The sequence below is a fragment of the Equus przewalskii genome, chromosome X, assembly GCF_037783145.1.
Source record: "Equus przewalskii isolate Varuska chromosome X, EquPr2, whole genome shotgun sequence".
NCBI classification, from domain to species: domain Eukaryota; kingdom Metazoa; phylum Chordata; class Mammalia; order Perissodactyla; family Equidae; genus Equus; species Equus przewalskii.
The window spans coordinates 94373589-94397873 of NC_091863.1; the positions used below are offsets into that span (position 1 = coordinate 94373589).

Genomic DNA, 24285 nt, shown 5'->3' on the forward strand with positions numbered 1-24285 from the left:
AGGAAGCCATTTCGTGTAAATCTAATTCGGCCTGACTTTGTTTTTCCAAAAGGGCCTGACATGGCCATTGAGCATGCATTGTATGTCGGCTTTAAGCATTTGCTGTGGGAAGAACAAATGCCCTTAAGATAAAGGTGCAACTTCCCCCCACATCGGCATTTCCTTAAGGATAAGCCTCTTTCCCTAGGCTGGGAACTGACTGCTGCACTCACCTGTGACCACCCAACTCACCTGTGACCACCCAGCTTGAGATAACAGGCCTGCCACCCTGCTGTGTCCACTGAGACAGACCTACCCACTGTGTCCATCAATTGCTGTGCCCACAGAGCAGTCTCATGACTATTGTAAAAGAGACATTTCAATCATATGTGAAACATCCTCTTTGAGGGCATATAATCACTCTGTAAACTCTACTTCTTTGGTGTCCTTCCTTCCTTGGGGAAGAAAGGCCCTGGGCCATGGTCCTCACATTTTGGCTCATAATAAACTCACCAAAATTTTCATTTATAGATTGGTTATGGATTATTTGTGTCGACACAATTGAGAGTTTCTTTAGTATGTTAATTGTGTACATGGCAAACCAAGCTTTGGAGATGCTGATGGAATCTTCTTGGGTAGAAATAGGACTTCTGGGCATGAACAGTTCTAACAACGTTCAGTACTAAAGAGGGCAATTAAAGAAACGTTGGACAAATCACTATTAGTGGAGAGACTGAGTGGTAATAAGTTCACTAAAAGAGTAAAAGAGAAGAAAATTAAGCACAAAGTTGGGCAACAGAGAAGGGAAGGACATGAACTAAAGGAAATATGTGTGTCAGTGGAGATAAACCACTCATTTCTATTCATTCAGTGAATATTTATTGTTCATTTTCTGCCAGGCATTGTCATTAGTCTTGGGGACATAGTTATGAATAAGACAGCTCAGGCAACTTCCATACTCAGAAACTGCCCGGGAGTGGATGTGTGCACAGAACCTTGAGAAAGTCCTGATAGTTTCTTTCAGAGCATAAGTCACGCTGTTTGAGTCAGAATCGATGGCGAAGCAGAATAGGGAAAGAGGCTGTGTGAGACCCTACTTGGACTTAAAAATCAGTGAACAAAATCAAAGCAGAAACCAGATTTTCTAGGACTCTAGGTAGCAATGAAAGTCAGGGAATCTTAGAAATAAAGACATAAGCAAATGGAAGGTGAATACACAGCGTTTGCCTTGAGGAACAAATAAAACAAACTGTCTCAAGGATCAGGGCTCCAAAAAGTCTGCAGACTGAAGTGTGGCACTGGGAAGGAAATGGTGCTATCTTCTAGAGCTGTGCCAGCTCAGCACTGTGGTGCTTATCTTTAACATGCACACAATGTACTGACAAGGCCAGGAAACTAATTACATAATCACTGGGTGAGAATAATCTGACTACTTTGTATTTTCATCTCACGTAGTTTGTACTCTGTGAATTCAACATGCTGTAATGGTTTCATCTCAGAGTTTGTGCTCTGAGAATTCAACATGCTGTAACAGAAATTATTTGATCCCCTAGAATGGACTGGGAACAAAATGGTAGCTGAGGATTGCCACCAGCCGGAGAATTTTTGGAAGGGCCATGAACCAGAAGCATAATGATGACAACACCACCCCCACCCTTCTGCCCCTCTACTTATACACTTACCATGCACCAGGCACTGTTCTAAGAACATTACTCACGTGACCTCGTTTAATCCTCACAACTAGTGAGGAAGATTCTAGCCTCATTTTAGAGAGGTAGAAATTGAGGCAAAGAGAAGCTGTATATGTTTCCAGGGTCATACAGCTAATAGGTTGCAGATTTTGTATTTAAACCCAAGACTTCTGGCTCCAGGATCAGACTTCTAACTACTACAGTAAATTCACTGCTTTCATTCCCACATGGTGAAAACAAAAATTATCCAAGAAATTCTGCCACATCATTTTGTAGTTGATTCATCTTACTTCCTTTTGACAAGATGGAAATCCAGACTTCTCAGAGCTAACTCAGAGTAGAGACTCAAAGATATTGGGATAATGATAATAGGATAATTCCTTACAAAAACGTGTTTTTGATTCAAACTCAAAACAATTCGGGTACTTTTTTCCCTCCTAGCCATCTCTGAATGTGTGGATGTGTCCTTATGTGATATTTGCATACACAGGAGTTTCAATGATTCATGATCAGGTCAGTCAAACGCTAGTTCTGCCCCCCCCCCCCCCCCCGCCAAAAGCAGTCAATCTTTGGTCTAATGACCAAATTTGACCAATTTTTTTGTCTAATGAACAACTAAAGTTGAACTAGCTCCGCTTACAGTAACAACGTCTGGTGAGGGTGTTCAATGTTAACTTTAGACACACTCTAAAGGGGAAGTATTGCAATATTAAATTGGGAAACAAGGACCACGGCGGAATAGCGAATCCTCACTGGAGATGAGCTCTGCGCATGGGTTGTATGTAGTGCTCTCTTACGTTTTTAGAGTGGCAGCTGAAGAGCAGATTGAATGGGATTAAAATATTAGCTTTCTCTTGTCAGAACACTGCCCCACACTGCTTCTTCCCCATTCGTTTGTTCTGTTATTGCCGTGTCTTATATTCAACAAGTCATTTCCCTTTATTAAAGAGAAACTGCATTTTATTTCTTCTATAATGCTTTTATTCATACCTGAATATGATTAAGTTGAATTTTCTTCACTTTCACAAAAATTAATGAAAACCAATTTCATGACCAATTTAGCATTAAATATGTGTTAGTCAAAAAAGTGTTAGCAGAGTAGTCCAGATTGGGTCTTTTGTGTGGTTAGAACAGCAGTGTTCAATTTTTAGTACAGCATGAATGAATGACAGGTGGGGAAACTTTGTCAGGTAGGTAGTCATGATTTCTGCATTTGTAGGAGAAAGTCACAGTGTTTTTCAAAGTATGGTCCTAGAACCACCTGCATCAGAATTACCTGGGTGGCCTGTTAAAGGTCAAGATTCCCTGTCTACATCCCTAACTGGTAAATCAGCATTTCATAGAGTGTAGCATGAGCTGCAACATTTTTAACAAGTTCCCCAAGTGAGTTTTGAGAAGAACGAAGTTTGGGAACCACTGCCTTGCAAGCATATATTTATATCTGTTCCACAAATGCAAATAGCTTGCCAGGCTGGTCCTGCAACAGAAATATGGATGTTTCCAGCTGGAAGGTCCCTTAGAAGTTATTTATGTCAATCCCTTCAGAACTTACCATTTTGCTATAGAGTTGCCAGACTTAGGAAATAAAAATACAAGAATCCCAGTTCAATTTCAATTTCAATTTCAGATACACAATGAGTAATTTTTTTAGTGTAGATGTGTCCTGTGCAATATTTGGAACATATTTATACTAAAAAGTTATTTGTTGCTTATTGAAAATTCAGGTTTAAATGGAAATTCTGTATTTTATCTGGCATCCTATGAGGAAATTGAGGTCCAGAGAGGTGGAGTGACATTCTACAATGCTATCCTGTCCCTAGGATTTCCAGCACTTCTTTCCTTTCTATGTTTGCTATAAATCATTGATTTCTGCTTTACTGAAGGCTTTCTTTTTTGACATGTAAATATTGTTGTAAAAATACATAACTATAGTATCAACTAACTTTCAAATGCCTAAAGATCTAGAATATTTACTTTATAACAGAGAAATTCATACACATCCAAATGTCTTTTCATAAGTCATTCAATGCTACTTTAGTTTGTCACAAGAAAAAAATGATAGAAACATGATTCTACACAATTAAGATGATTTTATATAGACTTCCTCTTCTTCCTTAGAACTTCCTGAAAGTCCTTTTATCTATCTATCTATCTATCTATCTATCTGTCTGTCTGTCTATCCAATCATCTACCTACCTATCTCACAAAGAGTCATTGGCTGGCAAAGGGAACATGGGTAGAATTCTGAGACCTCAGTTCTGCCCATTTCCCAAATTGTGAGGTTCCAGGAACTGAGGCAGGCCAATCTGAAAACAGGATCCTAGAATATAAGTGGTTTGAGCATGGAAAAGCAAGGTTGCCCTTATGCTTTCAAAAAATGTATTTAGGGACAGAGCCAAGGAGTCATGTGTGGGGGAAGGGGGTCATGCCGCCTTCCATCTTAAGGATAGAAGGATCCAGACAACTTGTTAAAAATGTTTTATCCCAAGAGTGAATATTTAAAGGTAATTGGTTCAATTCATTCATGGGCTATATCTTTGGGTGCTAAAAGTGTGGCAATTCATTAAAAAACAAGAAAAAAACAGTTTGATATATTTGATTTTTAATTGAATTGATTCCCAGAGCATTTGGTCTAGTTTTACACACTCATCCAAACTGCATCATCCTCCAAAGAATTCAAATAGTTTGGGAAGAGATCATTAATTCATGCAGATAAGGGTGTTCACTGAATATAACAGGAACCAATTGTACTCTGCAACATGTTTAATATACAACTCTACTTCAAATACAGTACTCTATTTTGCCTATAGAAAAATCTTCTCAGGAGTAGTTATAGCACACTTGGCCTCCTCTTTATGCCCAATTCAGGTCCCTATAAATGCTATGGAAGAGGTTAAGAAGAAGCTTTATGTCAAGCATCACTTATCTTTATTACATATTTGTCTAATACAGGCTTCACAGAATGTTTTTTAGGCTTCTATTGAAATTAGTAGATATCAAAGGCCTTTCGTATCCATTATTTCATTTAATTCTTACAGCAGTCCTGTGAATATGCATAGCAATTATTATCATCAGATTCTAGATTTTATACGTTAGAAAATTGAGGCAGGCTCAAAGAGATGAACTAACTTTCTTGAGGTCACACAAGTATTGTGGCAGAAACCCATGTTCTTAACCTCCATTCTGTTACTGCCTACAACCATAGGTTCTTTACTCACCACAAGAGGAGCCAAATAAAAACTGGGATGCCAGGCTTATGGCAAGGAAAGGGTTTTTATTTCCGGTGATATCAGCCAGGAGATAAGAGAGAGTCCTCAAATTTGTCTTTTTTCATCTCGTCTCCCTTAAATAGGGGAGATGAGGGGTTTTAAAAATTTGTGAGGAATGTGTCTGCTTGTAGAGAGGTGGGGGGAGTCCGTGGCCTTGCTGGTCAGAGCTTTCCCACCAGCCTGTGTTCGGCCTTGGGACACTGGTTACAGGAAGGAGGAGGAGATGATATGGAATCCAGGTGGCTGTCCTTGGCCATCTGTCTCCATGGTAGCAGATAGTAGATTCTGGAGCCAGGGAGCTAGGGAGTAAGCAGGGAAAGAGTGCTTTGGTTTTAACCCCATATATGCTGAGTTTAATGTAGGGGAACTAATATCAGGTCCGGCACCAATTCCACCACCACCAAAACCACCACTACCACTTCTTACAGCTTCTCGTCCTCCTCTATCTATCTGTTCTTCCTCCACCATCTCTTCCTCCTCCTCCTCTTCAACCTTCTCATCCCCCAGTTGGATTTGTTGAGCTTAGTAGGTGCCAGGGATGATTCTAAGTGCTTTAAATACGTGTTTTCACTTAATTTGTACAATGACCTTATGATTGTCCTTTTAAACAGAAATGGAAGTCTAAGAGAGTGAATATCACACAGTTAATATGTGATGAGCCATAATTTGAACACAGGCCTTCTAACAGCTAGTTCATTGTTCTTTGATATGAATATCTGATCCACCAAAGCACATTACCTAAGTGTAATAATGCATGTTCTTTCATTGAAACAAAGGGAAAAAAATGTGATATAGAAAAAACATCTCTGGAGCTTGTATTTCTTCTGCTTTGTTTGACTCTCATTTGATTCCCTCATAAGTTGAATATACCTAATGCTATAATGGTATTGTATAAATAATGGTTCAGGTAAGACCTTGAACATAAGGGATCAAAGCAGTATCCTGGTACTTACTGAAAGTAGGAGGCAAGTCAGTGTGAACGACAGTATTTCTGACTTAATACTAAACCTCAGAAGTTTGGATCTCCGAGTGCGGTTCTTATTCTTAACTCATTGAGAAGCTAGGTTTTACCCTAGAGCTGCAAACCAGGCTGAACCTGCAGGCAAGAGTTAAGTGGCTTTTGCTGAAGATCGTAACAGTGGAGACAGTAAGCCAGGCTTGTCATTATAGCATGTGGATAAAGTGCTGCTTTCATGCTTTGAGTGGTGAGAAAATATTAACCTGCCATAAACTCAGAAAGTTTGCAAGTGTCCTCACTCGCCAGTGTCTGGCAGATGTGCCTACAGAGCTTTAGTAGCCTGTTACAGCTGTCTTTAGTTTGCTTTGGATGAACTCTAGATGTTAAACTTCCATATAAATATCAGTATTTTCTACATATTCTTAATTATCCTCAGGTTGTGCCTTCTGGAACCTTACAACTTTCTATTTTAAATTAAGCTTGGAAAAACAACAAACTGCTTCCAGGCAGGCACTTCTTTTCTGGGTTGTAGAGGGTAATTATACATGTTGCAGTGTGGGGTTTTGGAAGTACATGTAATATTAATATTAATGGATAGCTAGGACACACATTCTTCATCTCAATATAAGCAATGGTTTCAGCATATCTTGGGGGATTTTTCATTCTTATTAAGGAAATAAAGATATCTCTAGTTCATTTGTGTGAGACAGAATCGATATTTGAGCTTCTTGGACTTAAATGATATTCCATATGTACCACCTTGTTTCATTTTCTCTAAGTGCTGTTTCAACATAGTGGTTGAAAGATTCATTCTGAAGATCATTCTTGCCATCCCTTGTTTTAGGGAAAAGATATAGGATGAGTAGAAAGACCACAAGAAGTGGTTGCCCAGTATGAACAACATTTCCCTTGGGAGCATTTGTTGAAAGCAACCAGAGGCAATTGCTGAACATTGTGGTTGCCTGAGGGGGGAGATAATAGTGGTGCTACACAATAGACTGCCAGCCCTGGTGGTCTAGCGGTTAAGATTTGGCACTCTCACCACCACAGCCTGAGTTCATTTCCAGGTCAGGGAACCACACCACCCACCTGTCAGTTGTCATACTATGGCAGGTGTGTGTTGCTGTGATGCTAAAAGCTATGCCACCAGTATTTCACAGCAGGGCCACCCATGGTCACCATGGTGGACAAGTTTCACCAGAGCTTCAGTCTAAGACAGACTAGGAAGAAGGACCTGGTCACCCACTTCTGAAAAAATGGGCATAAAAACCCCATGAATAACCACAGAGCATTGTCTGGTATAGGGCTGGAAGGTGAGACGATGGCACAGAAAGACTGGACAGGGTTCTTCTCTGTGTACACAGTGTCACTAGGAGTCAAAAAAAACTCAATGGCACTAACAACAAAACACAATAGACTAACAAAAATTAAGAGAATTTGTTGCTAGCATATCTGCCCTACAAGAAATACTGAAGAGAGTCCTTCAGGCTAAAATGAAGAGAGATAGACAATAACTTAAATCCTCATGAATAAATGAAGAACACCCAAAAGGGTAACATAATAGGAAATAGTATAAATTTATTTTTATAATGTTTTTCCTATCTGATTTTATGAAACAGCTGTACGAAGCAATAACAAAAATCTTTGCTGATAGGCATACAATGTATAAAGATACTCAATATCATTACTCACTAGGGAAATGCAAATCAAAACCACTCACTAGGATGGCTATAATCAGAAACATGGATAACAGGGGCTGGCCCAGTGGTGTAGTGAATAAGTGTGCTTGCTCCGTTTTCAGCAGCCCAGGGTTCGCAGGTTTGGATCTTGGGTGTGGACCTAGCACCGCTCGTCAAGCCACACTGTAGTGGCATCCCACAAAAATAGAGGAAGATTGGCACAGATCTTAGCTCAGTAACAATCTTCTTCAATCAAAAAGAGGAAGATTAGCAACAGATGTTAGCTCAGGGCCAATCTTCCTCACAAAAAAGAAAAAAACCCCACAGATAATAATAATTGTTGGCAGGAATGTGGAGGAAATGGAACCCCCTTACATAGATGGTGGGAATATAAAAAGCACAGTCTCTTGGAAAGCAGTTTGGAAGGTCCTTAAAATGTTAAACATAATTACCACATAACCTAGCAATTCCACCCCTAGGTCTATGCCCAAGAGAATCTAAAACATATGTCCACACAAAAACTTGTACATGAATGTATATAGTAACATTATTCATAATAGCCAAAAAGTGGAAACAACTCAAATGTCCATTAGCTAATGAATGGATAAACACAATTTGGTATATCCCTACCATGGAATATTAATGGAATATTATTCAGTCGTAAAAAAAAAAGGGAACAAAGTACTGATTCACGCTACAGCATGGATAAACCTAGAAAACGTAATGCTAAGTGAAAGAAGCCAGACACAAAAGGCAACATATTGCATGATTACAATTGTATGAAATGTCCGGAATAGACAAACCTGTAGAGTTAGAAAGTAGGTAAGTGGTTTCCTAGGTCTGGATGGCAGAGTGAAGAGATCATTGGTGGATGAAGGCTAAAAGGTACACAGTTTCATTGGGGCGGGGGGATGAGAATGTTTTGGAATTAGATAGTGGTGATAGCTGCAGACTTTATGAATATACCAAACACCACTGAATTGTACACTTTAAAGAGGTTAATTTTATGGTACGTAAATTATATCTCAACAAGAAATTGTATGAAAAAAAGAACCGATGTGTAACAAAAGGTTAGAGAAAATATATCAAAATATTAATAGCAAAAACAAAAGTTCAAGAAAATATTTCTCCCTTTTTAAGGATTCTCTGCCATTGATGATACTCAACACCCTAGTTAGAAAATGAAGGTAAAATATCTGAGCAGAGAAAGGTCATTAAGAGGAAATTATTTTGCACTCCACTCTACTGTTAAATCTTTTGAGTATGCCAAAAAGAAGTCCAGGGGCAAGGACGAGAATCTGTGCCATTAGGCCACATATGACCTGTGATTTTTTTTACATGGTTTGGTTAAAATGGTTTTCCTTTTGTAAGCAACTAGAGAGGTGACAGCTTTCAGAGTTATGATATTGATGTTAGAGGACAATTAAGATTTAAACAGTTGGATAGTCATCCCTGAATTAGCTCTTTTATCTGTATATAAGATTTATTCAGTTTAATATATGTTTGTATGTGTTATTTCAATAACAAAAGGTTACGAGAATAAAAGGATCATGCCACATTCCTGTGGTATTTAAGATCCTGGAATGACTACCACTGCACTAAGGATAAATCCAAACAGTGAACCCTGGCTTACAAGGTACCACTTGACCCAACTGCCTGCTTCTCTAATCTCATCTATCACCCCTTCTCACACCTCTGCAGGCATCTTCCTTTCATTACCGGACCCTTCTCCTCTTGGGTCTTTACCCTTGTGGTTTCTCTGCCTTAATAGTTCTTCCCTCAGTCACATGGCCAGCTCCCATTCAGGTCACAATTCAAACTGTTACCTCCTTAAGTGATTTTTCTCAGATTTCACCCTCTATTGCATTGTTCCATTTTAATGATTTTTTTCATAGCTTTTTGTTGAATTATTTTATTTGGTGGCCATGGTGGTGGACAGCTGAGGAGGAGGCAATTCTCATTCTTTTGGTGCAGGTTGACCTCTCAAGATACACCCAAACTTGTTCAAATCGAACAAGAGAAATGCCTTGAAAACACCACTTCCTCAGAGTGTTGAATCTGCCATCCATACCACTGCCAGGAAGTAGCTCATTCTCTGAGGCAAGGAAAAGTCGTAAAAAAAAGGATTGAGAATTTCAGCCAATCTCGCTTAGATGGGAGTAAAATGGCTGTGATGGTTTCTCGCATTTTCCTTGCTTTTGATAACCTTAACATTTCTGAGGATTACTGATAGGTATTTTGTAGAATGTCCCTCAATTGGGATTTTTCTGACGTTTTCCTCATGACTAGACTGGGATTATGGGTTTCGGGGAAGAAGACCACAGAGGTAAAGTGCCATTCTCACCATATCACACCAAGGGTTCACTCTACCCACATGTCTTATCACTGATGATATTAACCTTGATCCCCTGGCTGAGATTGTGTTAGTTTCCTTGACTGTAAATTTACTAATTTTTCTCTTGTTGATAGTCTGTGAAGCCCACGCTTAAGGACTGAAAATTATGCTCCACCACCTTGAGGGCAGAGTGTTTACATAAATTATTTGGGATTCTTTTTCATGAGAGATGTATCTCTTTTCCTTCCTTTATTTATTCAGTCACTTACTTATATCACTATAGACTCATGGTTATATATTTTATACTTTGAGCTGTAATTTAATACTACTTTATTTTGCTACTCAAATTGTTCCAGCTTTGGCCATTGAGCTCTTTCAGTTGGCTTCTGTGTCGTTTTGACATACTCCCATCATTCTGATACTTTGAGCATTCCTTTATGTGGGACACAACAAGATGCTCCACGCTCATCTTGTATATTACCTGTCCCAGTCCTGGAATTCGCCATTTCTCCAAGGAACTCTAGTACCTTTTATTAGAGAACAATATTAGAAACCAAGATCTCACTGGGTATGCTCCTTGCTACTGGGATCTCATTACTTCTAGACCCTCTCAGCTGATAAAGCAAAGAAATATGTGTGTGTATATTACACATATCTATAAATATTTTTAAATGCATGTATCTATATTCAACTAAACATAAGTTCAAACTGATGTTTCCCATACTAATCCTTTACCACGTCATCATTCCAGCCTTCTCCCACTGCTTGTCTGTAACTTCCCGCTCCAACAGCAAGAAAATTGGCTCCCACCACTTGCCATCCATTTGCTTAGCTGTTCAATTCTTGTATACATAATATAGTCATCTCAGAATTGTTAACCTGTACTTCTGTGGGAAATAATTTTGTCAACTAGAGTACTGTGTTTATGTACAGTTCCTTTTGCTTTTAATTTTACAGTCATTTATAAAACTACTTATGTCGATGTCTACTCTCCCCTCTTCCTTCAGCGAGGTTGTTGCATACATTGGTAATACAGTTAGATTCTTTTGTCACAGTCTGCGTTCCATCTTGGGCTCTTCTGACCTCCTAAATTATTTAGTTTAAATTTACATACGTTAAGGTTCACTCTTTCCGCTGTAAAGTTCTATGGGTTTTGACAAATGCACAGTGTCATGGATGTACGGATATAGCTTTTTTGAACTTGATCATATTAACACACATGAGACCAGGACATATTTTATGTGGAAGGGATTTTTTAAAACTGATGCTTTCAGTGAACACATGACTTTAAAACACTTTTGATAGAATTTTCCTGTTCTAGTTTCAAATATTTTATTATCTCACAAGATATTTTTCTCCTGAAAGGAAGGCGAATAAGTTAATTCTTAGTCTTTTTATACAATGGTGCCTTATGAGACTGTAAACGTTTTACCTGTTTTATCTCCTGAGTGTTTGTTCTTTCCATTTTGATATCTGTGTGTGGTACATTTCTATGTGGAACATAGCAATCACCTCTGCAACTTCATATCTTATCAAGCTGGCTTTTGTTGGTTGGTTCTGTCCTTGTTTTCATTTTCCTTTTTTGCAGCAATAGAAATACATAGTAGTAGAGTCAGAAAGGAACCATTTGATAGCCTAATATCAGCAGCTATTTACTGGATTAAAAGTCCGTATTTTACAAAACCCATCAAGCTCTAGGTAGTTTCCTTTTTCTTCCTGTCTTCCTGTATTAGTGCCAGCCCGCCTGCCTGATTCCAGCACAGCAGAGTATCTTCAACTAAGTTATATATGAAAAGAATTGAAAGTCAATTTGCACTCAGTCAAACCTAATAAAGGCAAATATGCTGATACTGTGGTTTTTAAAGTGTGGCTCCAGGAAACTTGTTGAAAATACGAATTCTCATGCCCCACTCTTTACTTGCTAAATCAGAGACTCTGGGAGTAGGGCCCACCAATCTGTTTTTAGAAATTCTCCAGGTTATGCTCAATTTTCAGAACCACTGGACTAGTGGAAACTATTACAGAGCAATGCTGCTGCTTCTCTTTCAGTAGGACAGTGTCTTTATCTCACCATGAAAACCTTTATCTTTTTCTTAATTTCCAATGGAATTGATTATTTGTCACTGAAACATTCAGATATCTACCTCTTAATTACATTGTTATCTATTTAGAAATGGATAAAAGCCTTGATTACAGTACTATAGGTAGAGACTCGATTTATGCCTCTGGAATGGGGCAAACTATAGAAGGAAAGAAGTGTGCATGTGGTCCCAATAGAGATACCAAGGACCATTCTCTTCTTTCTATGATTTCTGTTCTTTTGTTGGTCATTAGGGTTAATAGCAAATCCATTTGGTCTAATGTGATTTTAATCTCCTTAAGGAACACAAAGAAGACTTGAGAGTTGCGGGGTAGCCCTCTTATGCCATGTGTAGAGATAAGTTATGAAAGCCAGTCTGTAGAGAAAGAAAAATGAGAAAGTCAAAAAGACAAGCAACGACGAAAGGCCAAGAAGCCACAAGCAAAGAGAAAGACAAATGGGATGAATAGTTTTCAGATGGCTTTTCAATTCATGTTTCCATGAGTTCATGAGGTCTGACTGTGTTTCTGTCCTTGGGGTCTGGGAGAAAGAAGTGCATCTTTATAATAAAATCCACTTTTGCTTATGCTAGTGTGAGTTTCCATTGCGTACCAACCAACCACCCCCTCGCCTCAACCAGCAACATTTAAATTCTTCTTTTTGTGCCAGAATCTGTTCCACACCTTCTCACACTGCTATGGCTTCTGTTTATTTTGAATATGCTATAATAACAGCTGGGAATTGTCTTTGAGTAAATGATACTGCTACATTGCAATAAAAATTGGGAAGTAATTTCTTCTAATTGTGACACTATATATCAAAGCTAATAAAGAATAAATGCATTTTCTCCACTAAATATTAATAGGTTTAAAGATGATATCCTATTATATAACCTGAAAGGCTCTCAGACAATAAAAGAATATTCCACAACTGAGGTGACATTGCTATTGATCATTCAAACTCCAGAATTAATATTCTTGCTTCTGATCAAATACTTTCCCTAAAATATAACATGAAGCCCTTGGGGTTTTTATGAGAAATACTCCTCATTAGAATTTTGTGTCAGTGTTTTATGAGATGAAAAAGTATGTGATTACAGTCATAGTTAGCCTTATGTTGTTATAATTTCATTTAGGAAATTACTGTAAAATTAAAGATGATGAAAACAATGCCGCAAATGACTCCGTGAAGAGTAAGAAATAAGTTGTGGTGAAACAGCAGAGACCACCGTGCATTACTTTGCTACTGCCATCCCAGGGCTGAAATGAGCCCCGAGCTTCTTCTGTAGGTAATAGTCTTGTAAACACAATCCCCTCACCACGTCATAACTGCTTGTCATTTCTCCCCGTCAGTACTGAGCCCACAGCAATAGTTAAGAGTGCAAGAAATTAATCGCACAATGTGCCTAATCTTGGGCTACAGTTAGATCAATTTCCAGGTCACAGCTTAGTTACTGCATCTAAGACCCTTATCTCCTGCCTCCTCTTCAGGGTTTCCTTCTTAATTCTACCCTGCTTTTTACCCTGAGGCCAGGTAGACCTCACTTCCTCAGCATTTCCAGATACGAATTAAGGCTCTTCCTATCTGATCACCTAGGCACAATCGGAATTTTCAGGAGACTGTAGGGATTAGGTCATATTTATCACCAGACTTTGGGGGCCTCCATCAGTTCATATTTCACTAATGTGTAAAACAGGAAAAGTACTTCTGTGGCAAATTTATGCCCTTAGGTTCAAGGCTTGGCGGGCAGATCATGGGCTGGGTTTTAACCACTGTTCTCTCTCGGCTGGGCACCTTGTACAGAGCACAGCCTGTGCAACCCTCCTGGCAACTGTGCGTATGTTGCACAGAAGCCTGCACAAGGCAGGCAGTGGATACATGTGTACATGCGGAATAAGAGGAGCATCTAAATTTAACTAAATTGCAGGCCATGCCTTCACAATTTAGGGTAATTTTCCCTTTCCTCTGGTCTTTCAATCCAGAAGAGTCTTGGTGAAAGAGTCAGATGTGCCTTGATTTGAATACTCACTGGCACCTGATAGCTGTGCTCTGCTACTTCTGTTACTTGGCAGCTTCTTAATCTTGGATAAGTTCCTCAATTAAAGCTTCCTCATTTGTAAAATAGGAATACGATTTACTTAGTCTGCTAGGAAAGTTAAAGAAAATTATGTATGCAAAGCACCTAAAAGAATATTTGGCATTTTAGAGTATAAATACATGCCGCTTTCTTTCACTGTCTCTCTCCTTAAGCCTTCTTTCTCCACTTATTTGGATAGCTGTTTTCCTCTGGAAAGACTAGCGCCTGAAACTCTTAAATTGTGTTCTCTTCTGTCAGGTAATAGTGATCGTAATAATAACAGTTAAAATTTATTAGGCGCTTACTGTATCTAGGTACTATTCCAAATCCTTCCATGTATTATCTCATTTAATGCTTACAACAGCTTTGTGAGGTAGGGACTGATATGGTCACTGGTTTACATTTGATGAAATGAATCTAAGACAGGGTAAGTGACTTAACCCAAATTACACAAATCACTACTGGCTGAGTTGGGATTGGAATTTAGGCACTCCTACTCTGGAGTCCTCATTCTTAACTACTCAAATTACACTATCTCCCAGGGCATCTCTGGTTCATCACAAGTCAATATTTATCCTTGTTAACATTTCCATCTATCATCTAAAAATTTTCTGCTTTGTGATCAAAGAGAATGTAACACTACAGACAAAGAATGTAGTCTCCGAGTTAAACAAAGATTAATAGGAGAGGTGGCATATTGTTGTGGTTGAGATGGTGAGTCCCGGATTCTGAGTGCCTGAGCTTGAATCTTCTTTGTGTGTGCCGTTGGGCAAGTTGCTTAATCTCCATTGCCCTCCATGCCTCAGTTTCTTCATGCGTTAAATGGGAGTAGAAAGTTCTACTTAATTAGCTTTTTTGTGAGGAATGAATATGGTAATACATGTAAAAAAAAAAAAAAAAAAAAAAAAAACAAGGGCTGGCCCCATTGTGTAGTGGTTAAGTTTGGCACACTCTGCTTCCATGGCCCAGGTTCGAGGGTCGGATCCTGGGCGTGGACCTACACCACTTGTCAGCCATGCTGTTGTGGCAACCCACATACAAAATAGAGGAAGACTGGTGCAGGTGTTAGCTCAGGGCTCATCTTCTTCGAGCAAAAAGAGGAAGATTGGCAATAGGTGTTAGGTCAGGGTGAATCTTCCTCAGAAAAAAGAAACTTTTAATAGTGCCTGGCATATTTTAAGAACTCAGCAAAGTTTACATATGGTAGGCTGCATCTTTCCACTTATGACCCAGCTATCATACTTCAAGTTACAGTATGTACCCTAAAGTATGCCAAACCTTATGAATTCCTCCTATGAGAAAATTGAATTTGACAAAACGAACAATTGGGGGTGATTACATGTTACTAAGTTACCTTTTATTTTCATAAAAAACACCCCTGTGCATTTTTAAATAGGGACCTTACTCCCCCCATACATGTAAAATGGAATGGTTTATAAATCTTCAAACTAAACATAATTTTTTAGGAAAAAATTCACTGACATATTATGCATTTTTTGCTGCATAACAAGTCACCCCAAAACTTAGTGGTTTAAATCAACAAACATTTATTATTTCACAGTCTCTGTGGGTCAGGAACCTGGTCCTGGATCACCTGAGTGCATGTGCTTGAGTGTCTCCAACACAGCTCAAGAGAGAGATGGGGGATTTGCTTTCAAGCTCACTCACATGGCATAAGGCAGACCCTAAAAGACTCACTCACAAGCTCACTCGCTTGGTGTTCAGCAGGCCTTAAGTTCCTCTGTGGGTGGGCGGGGGCGAGGAGGTGGTGGGCAGAGAGAGAGAAGTGACTTCCTATTACTTTTATTACTTTTGCTATATTTTATTTGTTAGAAGCAAGTCACTAGTTCCACTCCACCCTCAAGGAGAAGGGATTACACAAGGGTGTTCATCTCAGAAGGCAGGGACCTTTGGGGCCATTTTAGAGACTGCCTACCATAACTGAAATGGAGTAAAGCAAGAGATACCTCTTCATTCATTTTATCAAACCCAAATTATTAGTTAAGGACCACTTTTTGAAACGTTATTGATTAGAAGTCTCTTACTAGCAGCTTTTCCTTCTCCATGCTTAAGTATAACTTTCATTACTATGCCTCCTTTACATCATTCTCCTTTCAATATTTAGTATCACTTCCCCTGGACGCCCACCTTCTCCTCCCCTTCTATTAGCTTTCCACCTATGTTTCCCACCAAAAATGTTCAGGAAAAAGACCAACTGTATTAAATCAAGAGCCTAATTATTTCCATTGCCCCAGATGTGGTGCATATGGCTGGGGAACTGAGTCCATTGTTCGATCCGGATTTAATTAAAAAGACCATGAAATCAGTATTAAAATTGGGTCAAGTTTTAACATTACTATGAGACTCTAGATTAGAACAAGAGAAATCACACCCAGAAATGACTTTATGGATGTCAGCTGAGTGACCTACATGATACTTGAAGTTCTTTACTTGAAGCTCTTCTAGGATGCTATTTTTCTGCCTGCTTATACACATTGAAAAAATTGTCAAAATGTGTCAGAAACGTTTATACTTGCTCTCATTTATGTACACTAACAGTAGTAAAGTTGGAAGCTGGCAGAGCTTGAACATTAATATAAATTTCTGTGAATTTCAGAAGCTATTTATGATTGTCCCTCACCTTTCCACATGCCTCTTTGGCAAAATAATTGCCATTACATTATGGAAATAGGAAGATTTAATGGCCTTATAATATCCTGTACCTTCTACACTTCCATTTCAGTGTTCAAATAGCGCTCTTGTCAGTGGCATCTGGGAATGTCAAGAATGTTCTGTGGCCTGTTATATATGTATTCAACTAACCTGACTTTGTGTCCTAATCTGGTTCCACAGACAAAGTTAAGAGTAAACCCAGGGCCTGCCTCATCCTGATCTTGTGTACCAACCCCTTAAAATCATTGATCACTCATTCTGTATTCATTGATGCTGGCAGTGGCAAAAATACAATGTGGAAGCTAGTATTTAAAAAAAAAAATACAGGCCCACTCATTTTTAATTTATCACACAGGCAACAAAGTAAAAAGTAAGTGTAGTCCCATTTCTCAGTCCACTCTTCTTCCAGGAGTCCTCACTTTAGCATATGCACATACTTTGAGGACGCTTCTATGTATTTAGGAGCAGTTATATCCATCCATCCATCCAACTTCAGTGGGTCTCATATATCTTGTTTAGGTGCCCACCTGGGGTCATAAATGCAATTTGTGTGATAAATTCGTTCATTTGCTTAACACTCTATATTCAGTGACTTTTCATGGCACTATATAGATAGAAGCCACTTTAATAGTTGTATAGTATTCCTTTTTTTTTTAAAAGAAAACTGTTTGGAAACAATGGTTCAATAAAATCAAACTGATTTGAATTTAATTTTGGCCTCAGCATTTTTACCTACTTTTGTTGTCTTTGTCTCATTAGTACATCTGCTAGTCACCAAGGACGTATGCAAGTGGAGATGTGGTCCAGAGAGGGAGGGGGGAGGAAAGATAACAGAAATGCCATAGTATGACTGAGATAATTTTATCGCCAAACATATGCTCTGGAGGGAACATACTTTTTTTTCTGATTTCTGGATTTTTTTTATTGCAATAACTTGCAGGTGTACATCGTAATATATTTCAAATTCTGTGTAGGTTACATCATGTTCACCACCCAAAGACTAATTACAATCCATCCCCACACACATGTGCCTAATCACCCCCTTTTGCCTTCCTCCCTCTCCACGTCCCCTCTGGTAACACCAATCCAGTCTCTGTTTCTATGTATTTGTTTGTCATCGTTTTTATCTTCTACTTATGAGTGAGATCATACAGTATTTGACTTTATAGTACTCTATTGTATAATTGAACCATGATTCATTTAACCAGTCTTATACTGATGAACCTTTCTATTGCCACCAACTTTTCCATACTAAAACAATGCTACTGAAAATTCTATTATCTATCTTTTTGCCTACTTATGAGATTTTCTACAGCAAATTGCTTTTGTCAAGCAATATATGCATTATAAATTTTTATAGAGATTGCCAAATTGACCTCTGAAATGTTTACAATGATATATAAATGTGTGAATTAGTTGTGTAGAATTTTCACAATTACATAAACTACCTACAGAGCTATATAAAGGAAGGACAGTTATTTCTGATCATTGAACAGTAACATATCTGAATAATCCTAAGAATACTTATTGCTTACCTTGCTTGGCTTCATTCTGAATTTGGATTTTGACCCAAGTTTAAGTAATTTCACATGAGTTCTAATCCTACCCTGATATTCAGAAGGCAAAATCTGTTCTTTCAATTAAATAATTTTATCTCAGTAGGAGTTGTTACATTCAAATTAAACCCTTAAATTGCATACTTAGTGATAAGGATACTTTTTTCATAAGATTTAATATTCTTTTAGGGAAACTAGACTTAGCCTTAGGATGCATTAACAACATAAGATTAAACTACAGGGGCCATAGGCAAGATGACAGACTAGGCGGTCCCAGCCCTCGTACCCCAACAAAAACAACTACCCATGTATGAAAATAGTGCTGGGAGAGTTCCAGAGTACAATTAAGAAGCTACAGCAACAAAGTAAAGCACAAAAACCAAGGATGACATCATAGAAAAGTGTAGGAAGCATTTTCCCTGTACCACCCCATCCCCTAGGCCAGCACAGCATGGCAGCAAGGGGGATCCCCTTTGCTGTCTTCTCCCCGTGAGGCAAAAGGACAACAGCATCCTTCACCACTGAGGACCCCAACAGCTCTTGCTGCCACCACAGAAACTCACAGCTTTTGCTACCGAGGCCCCCCCATAGTCCTTGTCTGTGCCGACCCTAGCATTGATGCTGATAGACCTGCCTAAAGTACACACCACTGCCCCAACCCTTCCCCAGAGCCAGAGGCACTGCTGCATCCCCCTGGAGCAGGGGCTGCCACTAGACCCCCAATACACACAAGGCTAGAGCCACCCCCACCACCTTCCCAGCCTTGATGCTACTGTGGGCAAACCTGTGCTCTGGTAGCACCACTGTGCATGTGCCTATAGCCCTGTCTTGATATTGGTACTGAGTGGGTACCTGTACTTCAACCCTGCTGCCACCCCCATCCCATCCTCAAACTGGCATCTCCACGTGCACCTAGCATCCCCATGTGTCCCTGTACTCAGTGCTGGACCCTGTGCCACCATGCACCCCACACAGGTGGCACCCTTGTGCCCACCTTAGGTGAATGGCTTTCCCCACTGAAGTTTGTCTATAAAGGCAGTAAAAGATGACTGCACCTTCAAATGTGCAGACACGAATTCAAGATTACAAGGAACGTGAAAAATCAAGGAAACGTGACGTCACCAAAGGAAGACAAATTTCCAGTAACCAACCAAGTAATAAAGATCTACGAATTACCTGACAGAGAATTCAAATTAATTGTTTTAAAGAAGGTCAGCAAGCTACAAGAGAACAAAGATACAAACAACATCAAGAAAGACACATGAACAAAACAAGCATTGCAACAATGAGATAAAAATTATAAAAAAGAAACAAATTCTGGAGCTGAAGAATACAATAGATAAAATTAAAAAATCAGTAGAGAACTTGAATATTAGACTTGATCAATCAGAAAAACAAGAATCACTGAATTTGAAGACAAGTCAAAGTCATTGGGGGACAATAGTAGCCTACAAGGGTCGTCACAGACAATGCAGTGGCCAGGCGTGCCATGCAGCATCGGGGCCTTCCATGCGGTAGGGCAGCCTGACCTTGGGCCTCCCTCTGGTTCCTAGGAAGTTGGCCATTGGTCAGAGCAGAAGCAGCAGCAGAAGCTCCAGCACATCTCTTCCCCTTCAGCCTGAGCTGGGGGAAACCAGGCTTCCCAGGTGCCTGGGTGGGGGATCAGCTGCCCAGGAATGAGAATTCTTTCCACCAGGATATGGAGACTGTTCAAGCACCAAAAGCATAAAGTTATCATTGTTGGGCTGGATAATGCAGGGAAAACTACCATCCTTTATCGGTTTTCTATGAATGAAGTTGTACATACGTTCCCTACAACAGAAAGTAATATAGAAGAGAGTGATTAATAGTACACGTTTCCTAATGCGGGATGTAGGTGGACAAGAATCTCTTCATTCTTCCTGGAACATTTACTCTACTAACAGAGTTTGTAACAGTTGCTGTGGACAGTACAGACAGAGAAAGAATTTCTGTAACTGGAGAAGAGTTCTATAAAATGTTAGCACGTGAGAACTTAAGGGAAGCTGGATTGTTGATTTTTGCTGATAAATGAGATGCTAAAGAATGCTTGACTATAGCAGAAATCTCCCAGTTTTTAGAACTGACTTCCATTAAAGATCCCCAGTGACTTATCCAGGCAGGCATGCTGTGTTCTTACTAGTGAGGGACTATGCCAAGGACTTGAATGGATGATTTCACGACGTGAGATTAAATGATCTCTACTGACCTCTTCTAACAGACTTTGTATAAATGAAGTGCTGGACTTTACCTGAAAGCAGCAAAAATTAATGGTTTAGATATATTTATAATAAACTGATTTAAACTTTTTCTATAAGAGGAAAAATTAAGACCACTTATTTGAAAACAAACACAAAGTCTCACCTTCCAATCTGCTTTCTCATCAGTTCCTTCCAAAGCAAGGTCTTAAAGCTATGATTGACACTATTCTCATAACGAATCCTCTCAGGACGTTGTCTAGCCTGTGCTCAGTATAAAAGAGGAGGAAGGCATTTTAACATTAAGAGCTTTATTATCAGCATAACCCTCCCTAGCTGAATGTCCTTCTCTTCTTTTTCCATGAAGTCAAAAAGACAAATCACAAATATTCAGTTTATAATATTTTAAAATGTCATGTTACTTATGGAAAGTATTTTGGGTAAAGTTGTCTATGTACTGTCTATATACCTCAAGTTCAAGTTAATGGCTTTGATTTATGTTCTAAAGAAAGAAAAGTGAACAACAAAAATTAATAATATCCTTAGTTAGGGGCCGGCTCCGTGGCCAAGTAGTTAAGTTCGCGTGCTCTGCTGCGGCAGACCAGGGTTCGGATCCTGGGCGCAGACATGGCACTGCTCGTTAGGCCTCGTTGAGGTGGCATCCCACATCCCACAACTGGAAGGACCTGAAACTAAGATATACAACTACGTACGGGGGCAGGGTTGGGGAGATAAGCAGAAAAAAAAAAAGGTTGGCAACAGTTGTCAGCTCAGGTGCCAATCTTTAGAAAAAAATAAAAAATAAAAATAAATAATATCCTTAGTTATAACCATAATGAGATGAGTACGGGCATTGGTTTTAAGTGCCATTTTGTACATTTCCCCTATGTTCTCTATATTATACTAACCACCCCTTGATATCATTGAGCTGCTCTTTAAAAGAAAAGAAAAAGGGAAAAGCTGGAGATTGTGTACCTGTTTTTTTGTGATTAAGTCACATACATGGAAATAATGTAATCTAAATGAGTGGACTATCTATCAAATTCTTGCTTAGTATTACTAGTGGGCAGAATTGCACATTGGAAAATTATCAGATTATTCCCTTTATTGGAATTTATGCCATCTACATTGTGGAATACACTGTTAATCCATTAATCAATCGATCATTAATTGTGATTAAAATTCTCAAGTGATTTTTTTCAGCATTAATTGAAAACTGTTGTGTGAAACATGTATACCCAGAGAAGTATCATCCTATAAATATTATCAAATAATTTAGCTAGAGTGTTCTTAGGTATTAAATTACATGTCAAGCATTTCATGTGAACTTGAGATTAAAATTAAAGCATGTTTTCCAAGTAACAAATATTTAATTCAAAAATTTCTTATTTCCCATCTTAGGAGTTGGAATAGTTTGAGACTATTTTTATATGTTTTCTTTTATCTTATACCACGTGAATGCATTGTTTGACAATTATAAAATACAATTTTTTAGTACAATTTTTTTAGTGCTTATAAGAATTTAGCTTAAAAATTAATCAACATGATATATTAATTATTTTTACTATGTAACTTGGCCCAAAATATCTTTTATATTTTCTTAGGGTACTTTTTTTCAATATTTTAAAGTTGAAGGTATTTCCATCATAACTGTAGAGATATTTACCTTAAATGTGTTAAAACATATTCTTGGGTACTTTGTGTATCTTTCATGCCCTGAAAGTCTGAAAGCTAATCCAGACTGGCATGTTTTATAACATTCAAGGAAAAACAATAGCTACTTTTAATACCAGCCTGTTATATTTCATGAAGATTTTGATGAGGAATAATAGTACATACTATACGTATTGACAAAGCTTTGAAAGTTCCTTTCTATGAAATATAAAATACTCAATATCTAAATCATAGTCAAACATGGGAGATCAGTGTTTAACATTGGATGTTTTGTGTTTTATATTTATAATTTTCGAAATGCAAGTATAATATTTTAATTCATCAAAATGCTTTTACAAAAGTAAATCCTAAATTACTAAGCTTTGAAGACAAGTCATTTGAAATTATATAGTCAGATAAAAAGGGAAAAGAATGAAAAAGAGTGAAAAAATCCTATAGGATTTATGGAACACTATCAAAATATATATATATGCATTATAGGAACCCCCATAGAAGAGCGAGAGAAAGACAGAAAGCTTATTTAAAGAAATAATGGCTGAAAACTTTCCAAATCTTGGGAGGGAGATGGACATCCAGATTAATGAAGCTCTAAGGATTACGAAGAGGATCAATCCAAAGACTGCATTCAGACATACTATAATAAAACTGTAAAAATTCAAGGACTAAGAGAGAACGAGACAACTCTACTCAGCAAAAGAAACAATCAACAAAGTAAAAAGGCAATCTGTGGAATGGGAGAAAATGTTTGCACACCATATATCAGTAAAAGGATTAATATCCAAAATATATAAGGACCCCATACAACTCAGTAGCAAAAGACCAAATAACTCAATTTTAAAAAAGAACGAAGGACCCAAATAGACATTTCTCCAAAGAAGACTTGCAAATGGCCAATAGGTATATGAGAAAGTGCTCAACATCACTAATCATCAGGGAAATGCAAATCAAACCCATAATGTGATATCACCTCATACTTATTAGGATAGCTTTTATCAAAAAGTGAAAAGACAACAAGTGTTGGCAAGGATATGGAGAAAAAGGTACCTTTGTACCTTGTTGGTGGGGAGGTAAATTGGTGCAGCTATTATGGAAAACAGAATGGAGATTCTTCAAAAAATTAAAAATAGAACTACATTATGACCCAGCAATCCTACTTCCAGGTATATATCCAAAGGAAATGAAATCAGTATATCAAAGAGATACCTACACTCCCATGTTCATTGCAGCATTATACACAATAGCCAAGATAACCAAACAACTTAAGTGTCCATTGGTGGATGAATGGATAAGGCAAATTTTAGCTATATATATACATATATATATATCTCACATGTATCTTTTGAGTGTGTGTGTGTATCACACACCCACACACAAAATGTATGATCTCACTTAAATGTAGAATCTAAAATAGTCAAACTCATACAGGGAGTTGAATGTCAGTTGCTTAGGGTTGGGTGAAGGGGGAGAAATGGGGAGATATTGGTCAAAGGGTACAAAGTTTCAGGTATACATGATAAATAAGTTCTGGAGATCTAGTGTACAGCAATGTGACCATAGTGAACAATACTGTATTTTACACTCAAGATTTGCTGAAAGAGTAGATCTTGTGTTCTAGCCACAAAATAAGAAAAGAAAACTCAAAGCAAAGGGTAACTATGTGAAGTGATAGATGTGTTAATTAGCTTGATTGCGTGATTATTTCACAATGTATATGTATACTGAAACATCGACTTGTGCACTTTAAATGTATATAATTTTTATTAATTACACCTCAATAAAGCCAGAAAAAAGATTAGATGAGCGAGAGGCAGTGGTGTATGGTGGTTAGGTGCACCAGCAACTTTACGACTGGTGTCAGGCAGCACTTTGTTCAAATACTAGCTCTTTTACTAACTATGTCTGTAAATTTGTGCGAGTTAATAAATCTCCCTGAGCTTCACTTTCCTCTGCTCATGTAATGGTGGTAGTAATAATAATACCTATTGTGTAAGGATTTTTTAAATATTTATGAGAATTGATGTATTTAAAATATTTAGCACAGTGTCTGGTCCACATTAAGTATTTATTCCTTTTATTATAGAGCCTTAATTGAATGACA

The 24285-nt window shown here is 38.2% G+C and overlaps 1 pseudogene; it reads left to right on the top strand.

Annotated features, from left to right (window-relative positions):
* The first annotated feature begins 19973 nt into the window (after positions 1 to 19973).
* On the top strand, positions 19974 to 20805 carry LOC103567125 (ADP-ribosylation factor-like protein 5A pseudogene; annotated as a pseudogene).
* The last annotated feature ends 3480 nt before the right edge of the window (positions 20806 to 24285 follow it).